Genomic DNA, 13,835 nt, shown 5'->3' with positions numbered 1-13,835 from the left:
GTATCTTTGGAAGGCCATATAATCTTGGTGGTCTGGCAGCAGAGGGTTTCAACGAGAACTGTTTGATCTCATCAATTAATGCTGTTGAATCAGAGATGATTTTGTTCGTTTTGGTGACCAGGCTATTGGTGGGATCTCTTTTTATTTTTGTATAGCTGCCATCGTTGAGTAGTTCTTGAATTTTGTTGTTATATTCTGTTTTGTCCATGATGACAGTGGCATTGCCCTTGTTGGCTGAGAGGACGACAATATCATCCCTCTTTTTTAATTGAGATAATTCAATCGCTGCAACCCTCAAAAACGCTAAGTTGCCACCCAGCAACATCAGCAAAGACGAACGTTTTGAATTATCTCAATTAAAAAAGAGGGATGATATTGTCGTCCTCTCAGCCGACAAGGGCAATGCCACTGTCATCATGGACAAAACAGAATATAACAACAAAATTCAAGAACTACTCAACGATGGCAGCTATACAAAAATAAAAAGAGATCCCACCAATAGCCTGGTCACCAAAACGAACAAAATCATCTCTGATTCAACAGCATTAATTGATAAGATCAAACAGTTCTCGTTGAAACCCTCTGCTGCCAGACCACCAAGATTATATGGCCTTCCAAAGATACACAAAGAAGATACACCCCTTCGTCCCATCGTCTCTACTATCAACTCCCCCACCTACAAACTGGCACGTTTTCTTGCTGATATACTGCGACCTTTCACTGGAAAAAACACCTCTGCGGTACTAAATTCTACTCACCTGGTATCGACAATCAAAGGCATTTCCCTGTCCCCAGACGACCTGCTTGTCAGTTTTGATGTGGTGTCCTTGTTCACCAAAGTCCCGGTACCTGACGCCATCGCTATCATTGAAGACCTGGTTCATCAAGGGCTGCATACTGATGTACCCCCCCTGGTGAGACATTGCTTAACCAACACATACTTCACCTGGAATGGAACTTTCTACAAACAAACTGAGGGCACCCCAATGGGCTCCCCCCTATCTCCGGTTGTAGCCAACGTATTCATGGAAAAATTTGAAACTGACGCCATCCAGACTGCCACTCTACGCCCGACCTTATGGAAGAGGTACGTTGATGACACCTTTGTCATCTGGCCACATGGCCAGCCTGCTCTAGACCAATTCCGCGACCACATCAATTCCATACACCCAGCCATCAGATTTACCATGGAGGTCGAAAAAGATGGCAAACTACCCTTTTTGGATGTCTTAATTAAAAGGAGACATGATGGTTCAATGAGCCACTCTGTCTACAGGAAAGCTACCCATACAGATGCTTACTTGAAACTGGATTCCCACCACCATCCATCCCAGAAGAACTCCCTCATCAAGACTCTATACCATAGAGCCCAATGCATTTCCGACCAGGAACACATTACCAGTGAACTCAAGCACGTACACCAGGCTCTCAGGGCTAATGGTTACTCCGACTACACAATCCGCAAAGCCATCACTCCAGTCATGAAGAAGGATCCTCTTGTGGAGCCACTCAAAACCATCACCTTACCCTACATTGCAGGGGTCACTAAAAAGATCTCCAAAATCCTGAATAAACACAAGATCCAGGTCCGATTCAACACAGTACATAAAATCCGTGATTTAGTTCCATCTGTAAAAGATGCTGTTCCAGATATACAGTACCCGGGCGTTTACAAACTAAAGTGCCTCTGTGGTAGTAGCTACATTGGAGAAACCAAACGACATACTCGGACCGCATCCGCGAACATAAAGCAGACTTGAAACACGGTAGGACGAACTCCTCTGCCATGGCAGATCACTGTTATAATTCAGTGGGCTCACATGACATTGACTTCTCCAAGACGGAGGTTCTTTGCAAACCAACCGGCTACCATGAGAGATTCGTTCATGAGGCCATTCACATATACAAGCACAGAGACAATTTCAACCGAGAAGATGGATTCTGGCTTAGTAACCACTGGAAAGATGTTTTAAATCATTTCTGTTCTTAATTAATTGTATTTTTACGATGACCTTCAGACCGCAGCTCTTTCGCCAGCATTGCCTCTTAATACCTCTCACACCACGGTTAATGGTATGGTTTACAACATGGAGTATAATAGCGCCTCGCAGCTGTCTCTCTCCCCCTCCTCTGTTCCGACCATGGATGAACTCGTCCGTCTGAACAGGGCCCGTAGCTATCCGTGTTGCTAAAGTTGAGGGTAAGAATCCACCCATTTTTTCGCCATATAGCATTGTGATATATAACGACTTATTGTTGGTAGCTTAGCTGATTGGAGAATATAGAGTTTATTGATAACATTAAGGTAATTTATATTTTAGTTTTTTATTGGTTCACTATATAGTACTGTGAATAGCTCAGATGTGTAGGCCTTGACTTCAACATAGCCATTTCTGTGACCAGTCACTAGCTAATCACTCAGTTATTTCAATGCTAAATTCGCCTAGTTATTTCAATGCTAAATTCTCCTGTTTGATTTGTACTAAGTGCCTCGGTGAATGTGTATGCTCTGACTTTAACATAGCTATTTCTGTGACCAGTTACAAGCTAACCACTCAGCTATTTCAATGCTAAATTCTATGCTAATTCCTTTGTCAAGGGGTGCCTCTGCGGATGTGTATGCTTTAACTTAGCTATTTCAATGCTAAATTCTATGCTAATTCCTTTTAACAATGGGTGCCTCTGCGGATGTGTATGCTTTAACTTTTAACATAGCCATTTCTGTGACCAGTCACAAGCTAATCACTCAGCCATTTCAATGCTAAATTATATGCTAATTCCTTTGTCAAGGCGCTTTGTTTCCTCTCACACAGCTTAAAGGTCGTGATCTGAATGTGTTTTTTTCACTCCAGCGCTGTCCTACCAGACAGTCTCGTCCCTTCACCTGATGAAGGCCGCTTGTGTTGTGGCTGAAACGTCGTGAGAATATTATTGTGTTATTTTATTTTATCAATTTATTATTTTATTCTCATTCTACGTGACTTTACCAAAAGAACCAAAGAAGAAAAACACAAAGATCCCCCACCGTGTAGCCTCAACAGACTTTTGGGACAAGTGCTGTTCACGAGCACCTTAGAAGGCCGGCGTGGCACACGAGTGGGGGGGGGGTGGGTGGCCAGCACCACACCCGGCCGCCTTTGTCTCCCCAGTGACGATGTTTTACCGCACGCCGCCACGCCGGGTGCTCGTTTGAGGCCGAGCCACCCGAGCGGAGGCCCGAGACCGGTTCGGACGACCGTCACCGGTGAGAGGGAATCGAACCGCGCACGCTCGGGAACACCCACGCACGCGTCCCCACCCCCCCCTAGCGCGTGGCGGTGGCGGCGGAGGGCGGGGGGGGGTGGGGGCGGCACCGCTCACGATGTAGGCGCACTTGGGCTGGAAGGCGCCGGTGCCGCACGCGTACAGCCGCGTGCCGTCGAGTCGGTGCAGCACCCGCACGAAGTTGAAGCACTCCCTCTGCGGCACAGGGCGTCCCTCACGCTCGCACCGGGCCACCCCTCACGCTCACAACGCGGCCCCCCATTCGCACCCGCCCACGAGACCCTAACGGACACACCGGGGTCCCCCCGCAGCGATTATGGAATCCACACGGTCGCAATGCCACCGCCGCCTCCCCCGTGGATGTAAAAGGATTGCGGCGCCACGGTGGCTGGGAGATGTTAACTACCTCGCCCGGTGCGCAGGAGGCCGTGGGTTCGATCCCGACCCTGACGCCCGTTCTGTATTCGGAGTTTACGGCGTCCCTCCTCGTGGTCGCGTGGATTTTTCTCCGGGTCCTCTGGTTTTTCCCTCCGCATTTAGAAACGTGTTCAAGAGTATTTGGCTGCTATCAATTATTTCCACGTGATAAGCCACTTCGTTGAGCTATCATTTGTGATAGCCAGGCTGCATCTGAATAAAATAGCTATATTTAAGAAAAGCGTGCATTAGTTTACAGTACCTGGCTGTTCCTCTTCGACTGACACATCTTCATTTGGCTGTCAGCCTTCCAGGAGAGCTGATGAGAGAGAGAGAGGCAAACAGACACAGAGGCAAGAGGGTCACGGCCAGATATGAGCGCTCGAGAGACGGACACGCAGACGGGGCGACCGAACAGACGCACAACGCAGTCATACCGATGGTCAAGCAGACGGCTTGACAAGCACAGGCGTTCACAGACACAAACACAGAACTCTGGGAACAACAACAACAACGCTACTCAACACGAGGCGTCACGATGTCGAGGGAAGCCCACGACCGTTCACGCCGCCCGAGCCTTCAACAGACGCCTCAAAGAGACGAAGGTTATACGCGGGGAGGTCACCCGCGTGAACCCGAGGTCGCGGCGTCAGAGGTCACGGGGTCAGGATTCACGGGCCGGCCCGAGGTCGCGAGTCTCAGGACCTGTAAGTCACCGAGTCCCTGGGTCACGAGCGTCGGGGTTCCGTCTCTCCGGAGGTCCCCGTTCTCTACGGAGGTCCCCCTGGCTACGGCGGTCCCCTGTCACCCCCGGATCCCCATCCACACATTCCCCAGATCTCTCCGGGTCCCTGTCCCCCGGGTGCCCTTCGGTCCCCCGGCTAGTGGCGTCCCCGCCAGATCCACGTCCCCCGGGTGCCCCCACGCCCCGGGTGCCCCGGCTAGGGGGTCCCCCCGGCCGTTGGCGGGGTTCCCCCCCCCCCTCACTCACGGCAGGGTGGAGCTCGCGGGAGACGTTGCGGGCGTCCAGGGCGAGGATGGCGTCGCGCGCGCCCACGTAGAGCGCCGAGCGCTGCGGCACCAGCAGCAGCGCCGACGCGTTGGGCACGGCGCGGAAACTCATCGCCGCCTCCCGCGCCAACTCTGAAGGGGTGGGGGTGGGGGGAGGGAGCGGGGCGGGGGTGGGGTGAGGCCCTTGCAATGACAGAAGTAACCGATGGTGCGAAATCATTTGCATGCGGCGCCGTTTCCCTAGCTCGAACGTATGTCCGTCCATCCCCCCCCCCGTGTAGAACCCGATTAGTGCCGGCAGCAGCGAATCGCCGGGGGGAAAAAAAAAAATTTTGCCTGCGCGCCGCTGCGTCGCAGTCGGCCTCACGTGGCCGCCGGGCAGCAACGAACGGGTCGCGAATTCGCGGGCCGCGCGGCACACGCCGTCCGTGGGCCACGTGAACTCAAGCGGGGGGAGGGGGCGTGCGTTCCGAACCCCCCCCCCCCCCCCACCGCGGGGTTATCGATATTCACAAGCGGGCGTCACGTAAATGCGGGGGGGGCGAAGCTGGCGCTGCGGAGAGCGGTCGTCGTTGCAGTTAGCTCGCTCCGCCGCTAAACCGGCGAGCCAAGTTCCATTTACGCTCACGCCCGACACCAGTGACGCAATTATCCAAAGCGGTTCCTGGGCCTCCCCTAGGTCGACTCGGCCTCAAATGGGTACAGCGGGGGAGACAAAGGCGGCCGGGCGCGGTGCTGGCCACCCACGCCCTCGTGTACCACCGTGCCCACGGCCTTCACGGGTCCCGCTACTCGCCAACGGCGCTTGCCCTGACGGTGTGTTCAGGCTACACGCGGGGGGGGGGGGGGGTAATCTCTGATGGGCCACCGCTGCTGCCGCTGAGAGATAATCATCGGAGGCGAAATTTCCACCGTTCGTTCCGCTGGCATCACGGCGCCGTGTTAACAACACCTCCCACCGTGATCACAATCGTTACTATCGTCACAATTGTTACTATCGTCACAATTGCTACTATCGTCACAATTGTTACTATCGTCACAATTGTTACTATCATCACTCCGTCTCCTCCCCCCCAGCACCCGCCCCCACACCACCGGGGGAGGGGGGTGGTTGGACAGGCAGCGAGAGAGTGAGCGACGACGGGAATGCCGTGCCTGCGGAGAGGCCGGTGGCATCGCGCGACTTATTTATTCTCGCGCGAGCTTGGGAAGAGGCGGGAGATGACAGGAGGGAGGAATTCCAGGGCGGAGGCAGCGCAAGGGAAAGAGTTTGATTTTGTTAAAAACGGGTTTTTTGTATTCCGCTGAGGACTTGAGTAAACCCTCAGGCTGGTACAAGGATGAGCGAAAAACGCCAAAAACATTCGCTCGGACATTTAAACTTTACAAAACGATCTGACCTGCACAGCGGGCAAAAAAGCAACAGGCAAAAAAAAAGCAACAGGCAATCTCATTCAGCTCCATAAGAAGCTCTCCCCCTTCCACCGCCACTTCTACCCGGCAATCCAACCGCCCGTGTAGTGCGCCGCAGGACAGGGAACAGCGTGGCGAGGAGGGCGAGCTGGTGCGAGTTAAAACCACCACCGTCACGCCCACCGCCATCTCAGCCTAGACCATCGCCGCATCCTCCGCCGCTGTGGCTGCTATCAAATCGTCCTCCATCACGCCCGCCGCCGCCGCCACCTTTCGACATCGTGTCACCAACCGCTTTCACGCCCTTCCATCATCGCACACAGCGCCACCGTCACACCCGCCACCGTCGCAACACCCACCCCATCGCACCACGCCCCACACCGTTATCGCACAAAACCCATCGCACCGACCATCGCCGCCACCACCACCACCGCCGCAGCAGCCAGCACTCACCTTCGTAGGAGAAGCTGACTCGGGGCACCAGCGGCCCCTCGGCGGCCACGCGCAGCGCTCCCAGCACCAGCACCAGCGCCGGCACGGTACCCATCTCCCCCGCTGCTCTCCCCTCACCACCCCCGCCACCCTCCTCACCACCCTCACCGCCACCCCCCTCACCACCCTCCTCACCACCCTGGGCGCTGCGTAGGAGAACGCAGTGGCCACCGAGCGTAGCTAAGGGCCCTGCCGTGGGTCCCTTCCTCTGCCTCCTCCTGCCGCAAACCGTCCTACCTCGTCACGCAGGTCGGCATCCGTGTGGCGCACGCACGGCGCAGACACAGCGCACTCGGGCACAGCACAGACACAGCGTACACAGACACAGCGTACACAGACACAGCGTACACAGACACAGCGTACACATGCACAGCACAGACACAGCGTACACAGACACAGCGTACACAGACACAGCGTACACAGACACAGCGTACACAGACACAGCGTACACAGGCACAGCACAGACACAGCGTACACAGACACAGCGTACACAGACACAGCGTACACAGACACAGCGTACACAGACACAGCGTACACAGACACAGCGTACACAGGCACAGCACAGACACAGCGTACACAGACACAGCGCACTCGGGCACAGCACAGACACAGCGTACACAGACACAGCGTACACAGACACAGCGTACACATGCACAGACACAGTGTACACAGACACAGCGTACACAGACACAGCGTACACAGACACAGCGTACACAGACACAGCGTACACAGACACAGCGTACACAGTTACAGCACAGACACAGCATACACAGACACAGCGTACACAGACACAGCGTACACAGACACAGCGTACACAGACAGCGTACACAGACACAGCACAGACACAGCGTACACAGACACAGCGTACACAGCGTACACAGCGTACACAGACACAGCGTACACAGACACAGCGTACACAGACACAGCGTACACATGCACAGCACAGACAGTGTACACAGACACAGCGTACACATGTACAGCACAGACACAGTGTACACAGACACAGTGTACACAGACACAGCGCACTCGGGCACAGCACAGACACAGCGTACACAGACACAGCACAGACACAGCGTACACAGACACAGCGTACACAGATACAGCGTACACAGACACAGCGTACACAGACACAGCACAGACACAGTGTACACAGACACAGCGTACACAGACACAGCGTACACAGCGTACACAGACACAGCGTACACAGACACAGCGTACACATGCACAGCACAGACAGTGTACACAGACACAGCGTACACATGCACAGCACAGACACAGTGTACACAGACACAGTGTACACAGACACAGCGCACTCGGGCACAGCACAGACACAGCGAACACAGACACAGCACAGACACAGCGTACACAGACACAGCGTACACAGACACAGCGTACACAGACACAGCACAGACACAGCGTACACAGACACAGCGTACACAGGCGCAGCACAGACACAGCGTACACAGACACAGCATACACAGGCGCAGCACAGACACAGCGTACACAGACACAGCATACACAGACACAGCATACACAGACACAGCGTACACAGACACAGCGTACACAGACACAGCACAGCGCAGACACAGCATACACAGACACAGCGTACACAGACACAGCGTACACAGACACAGCACAGACACAGCGTACACAGACACAGCGTACACAGACACAGCGTACACAGACACAGCACAGACACAGCGTACACAGACACAGCGTACACAGACACAGCGTACACAGACACAGCGTACACATGCACAGACACAGTGTACACAGACACAGCGTACACAGACACAGCGTACACAGACACAGCGTACACAGACACAGCGTACACAGACACAGCGTACACAGGTACAGCACAGACACAGCATACACAGACACAGCGTACACAGACACAGCGTACACAGACACAGCGTACACAGACACAGCGTACACAGACACAGCACAGACACAGCGTACACAGACACAGCGTACACAGCGTACACAGACACAGCGTACACAGACACAGCGTACACAGACACAGCGTACACATGCACAGCACAGACAGTGTACACAGACACAGCGTACACATGTACAGCACAGACACAGTGTACACAGACACAGTGTACACAGACACAGCGCACTCGGGCACAGCACAGACACAGCGTACACAGACACAGCACAGACACAGCGTACACAGACACAGCGTACACAGACACAGCGTACACAGACACAGCGTACACAGACACAGCACAGACACAGTGTACACAGACACAGCGTACACAGACACAGCGTACACAGCGTACACAGACACAGCGTACACAGACACAGCGTACACATGCACAGCACAGACAGTGTACACAGACACAGCGTACACATGCACAGCACAGACACAGTGTACACAGACACAGTGTACACAGACACAGCGCACTCGGGCACAGCACAGACACAGCGAACACAGACACAGCACAGACACAGCGTACACAGACACAGCGTACACAGACACAGCGTACACAGACACAGCACAGACACAGCGTACACAGACACAGCGTACACAGGCGCAGCACAGACACAGCGTACACAGACACAGCATACACAGGCGCAGCACAGACACAGCGTACACAGACACAGCATACACAGACACAGCATACACAGACACAGCGTACACAGACACAGCGTACACAGACACAGCACAGCGCAGACACAGCATACACAGACACAGCGTACACAGACACAGCGTACACAGACACAGCACAGACACAGCGTACACAGACACAGCGTACACAGACACAGCGTACACAGACACAGCACAGACACAGCGTACACAGACACAGCGTACACAGACACAGCGTACACAGGCACAGCGTACACATGCACAGCGCAGACACAGACACAGCGTACACAGACACAGCGTACACAGACACAGCGTACACAGACACAGCGTACACAGACACAGCACAGACACAGCGTACACAGACACAGCGTACACAGACACAGCGTACACAGGCACAGCACAGACACAGCGTACACAGACACAGCGCACTCGGGCACAGCACAGACACAGCGTACACAGGCACAGCACAGACACAGCATACACAGCGTACACAGACACAGCGTACACAGGCACAGCACAGACACAGCGTACACAGACACAGCGTACACAGACACAGCGTACACAGACACAGCGTACACAGACACAGCGTACACAGGCACAGCACAGACACAGCATACACAGACACAGCGTACACAGACACAGCGTACACAGACACAGCGTACACAGACACAGCGTACACAGGCACAGCACAGACACAGCGTACACAGACACAGCGCACTCGGGCACAGCACAGACACAGCGTACACAGACACAGCGTACACAGACACAGCGTACACAGGCACAGCACAGACACAGCGTACACAGACACAGCGTACACATGCACAGCACAGACACAGCGTACACAGACACAGCATACACAGACACAGCGTACACAGACACAGCATACACAGACACAGCGTACACAGACACAGCGTACACAGACACAGCGTACACAGACACAGCACAGACACAGCGTACACAGACACAGCGTACACAGACACAGCACAGCGCAGACACAGCATACACAGACACAGCGTACACAGACACAGCGTACACAGACACAGCGTACACAGACACAGCACAGACACAGCGTACACAGACACAGCGTACACAGACACAGCGTACACAGGCACAGCGTACACATGCACAGCGCAGACACAGACACAGCGTACACAGACACAGCGTACACAGACACAGCGTACACAGACACAGCGTACACAGACACAGCACAGACACAGCGTACACAGACACAGCGTACACATGCACAGCACAGACACAGTGTACACAGACACAGTGTACACAGACACAGCGCACTCGGGCACAGCACAGACACAGCGAACACAGACACAGCACAGACACAGCGTACACAGACACAGCGTACACAGACACAGCGTACACAGACACAGCACAGACACAGCGTACACAGACACAGCGTACACAGGCGCAGCACAGACACAGCGTACACAGACACAGCATACACAGGCGCAGCACAGACACAGCGTACACAGACACAGCATACACAGACACAGCATACACAGACACAGCGTACACAGACACAGCGTACACAGACACAGCACAGCGCAGACACAGCATACACAGACACAGCGTACACAGACACAGCGTACACAGACACAGCACAGACACAGCGTACACAGACACAGCGTACACAGACACAGCGTACACAGACACAGCACAGACACAGCGTACACAGACACAGCGTACACAGACACAGCGTACACAGACACAGCGTACACATGCACAGACACAGTGTACACAGACACAGCGTACACAGACACAGCGTACACAGACACAGCGTACACAGACACAGCGTACACAGACACAGCGTACACAGGTACAGCACAGACACAGCATACACAGACACAGCGTACACAGACACAGCGTACACAGACACAGCGTACACAGACACAGCGTACACAGACACAGCACAGACACAGCGTACACAGACACAGCGTACACAGCGTACACAGACACAGCGTACACAGACACAGCGTACACAGACACAGCGTACACATGCACAGCACAGACAGTGTACACAGACACAGCGTACACATGTACAGCACAGACACAGTGTACACAGACACAGTGTACACAGACACAGCGCACTCGGGCACAGCACAGACACAGCGTACACAGACACAGCACAGACACAGCGTACACAGACACAGCGTACACAGACACAGCGTACACAGACACAGCGTACACAGACACAGCACAGACACAGTGTACACAGACACAGCGTACACAGACACAGCGTACACAGCGTACACAGACACAGCGTACACAGACACAGCGTACACATGCACAGCACAGACAGTGTACACAGACACAGCGTACACATGCACAGCACAGACACAGTGTACACAGACACAGTGTACACAGACACAGCGCACTCGGGCACAGCACAGACACAGCGAACACAGACACAGCACAGACACAGCGTACACAGACACAGCGTACACAGACACAGCGTACACAGACACAGCACAGACACAGCGTACACAGACACAGCGTACACAGGCGCAGCACAGACACAGCGTACACAGACACAGCATACACAGGCGCAGCACAGACACAGCGTACACAGACACAGCATACACAGACACAGCATACACAGACACAGCGTACACAGACACAGCGTACACAGACACAGCACAGCGCAGACACAGCATACACAGACACAGCGTACACAGACACAGCGTACACAGACACAGCGTACACAGACACAGCACAGACACAGCGTACACAGACACAGCGTACACAGACACAGCGTACACAGGCACAGCGTACACATGCACAGCGCAGACACAGACACAGCGTACACAGACACAGCGTACACAGACACAGCGTACACAGACACAGCGTACACAGACACAGCACAGACACAGCGTACACAGACACAGCGTACACAGACACAGCGTACACAGGCACAGCACAGACACAGCGTACACAGACACAGCGCACTCGGGCACAGCACAGACACAGCGTACACAGGCACAGCACAGACACAGCATACACAGCGTACACAGACACAGCGTACACAGGCACAGCACAGACACAGCGTACACAGACACAGCGTACACAGACACAGCGTACACAGACACAGCGTACACAGACACAGCGTACACAGGCACAGCACAGACACAGCATACACAGACACAGCGTACACAGACACAGCGTACACAGACACAGCGTACACAGACACAGCGTACACAGGCACAGCACAGACACAGCGTACACAGACACAGCGCACTCGGGCACAGCACAGACACAGCGTACACAGACACAGCGTACACAGACACAGCGTACACAGGCACAGCACAGACACAGCGTACACAGACACAGCGTACACATGCACAGCACAGACACAGCGTACACAGACACAGCATACACAGACACAGCGTACACAGACACAGCATACACAGACACAGCGTACACAGACACAGCGTACACAGACACAGCGTACACAGACACAGCACAGACACAGCGTACACAGACACAGCGTACACAGCGTACACAGACACAGCGTACACAGACACAGCGTACACAGACACAGCGTACACATGCACAGCACAGACAGTGTACACAGACACAGCGTACACATGTACAGCACAGACACAGTGTACACAGACACAGTGTACACAGACACAGCGCACTCGGGCACAGCACAGACACAGCGTACACAGACACAGCGTACACAGACACAGCGTACACAGACACAGCGTACACAGACACAGCGTACACAGACACAGCACAGACACAGTGTACACAGACACAGCGTACACAGACACAGCGTACACAGCGTACACAGACACAGCGTACACAGACACAGCGTACACAGACACAGCGTACACAGACACAGCGTACACATGCACAGCACAGACACAGTGTACACAGACACAGCGTACACATGCACAGCACAGACACAGTGTACACAGACACAGCGCACTCGGGCACAGCACAGACACAGCGTACACAGACACAGCATACACAGACACAGCGTACACAGGCACAGCGTACACAGACAGCGTACACAGACACAGCGTACACAGATACAGCGTACACAGACAGCGTACACAGGCACAGCGTACACAGACACAGGCACAGCACAGACACAGCATACACAGACACAGCGTACACAGACACAGCACAGACACAGCGTACACAGACACAGCGTACACAGACACAGGCACAGCACAGACACAGCATACACAGACACAGCATACACAGACACAGCGTACACAGACACAGCGTACACAGGCACAGCACAGACACAGCGTACACAGACACAGCGTACACAGACACAGCGTACACAGACACAGCGTACACAGGCACAGCACAGACACAGCGTACACAGACACAGCGTACACAGGCACAGCGTACACAGACACAGCGTACACAGACACAGCGTACACATGCACAGCACAGACACAGTGTACACAGACACAGCGTACACATGCACAGCACAGACACAGTGTACACAGACACAGTGTACACAGACACAGCGCACTCGGGCACAGCACAGACACAGCGTACACAGACACAGCGTACACAGGCACAGCACAGACACAGCGTACACAGACACAGCGTACACAGACACAGCGTACACAGACACAGCGTACACAGACACAGCGTACACAGACACAGC

The sequence above is a fragment of the Petromyzon marinus genome, unplaced genomic scaffold (genome assembly GCF_048934315.1).
Source record: "Petromyzon marinus isolate PM22_M1 ecotype Great Lakes invasive population unplaced genomic scaffold, UKy_Petmar_22M1.pri1.0 PM_G_Scaffold_11, whole genome shotgun sequence".
NCBI classification, from domain to species: Eukaryota; Metazoa; Chordata; class Hyperoartia; order Petromyzontiformes; family Petromyzontidae; genus Petromyzon; species Petromyzon marinus.
This window is presented reverse-complemented; position numbering follows the sequence as displayed.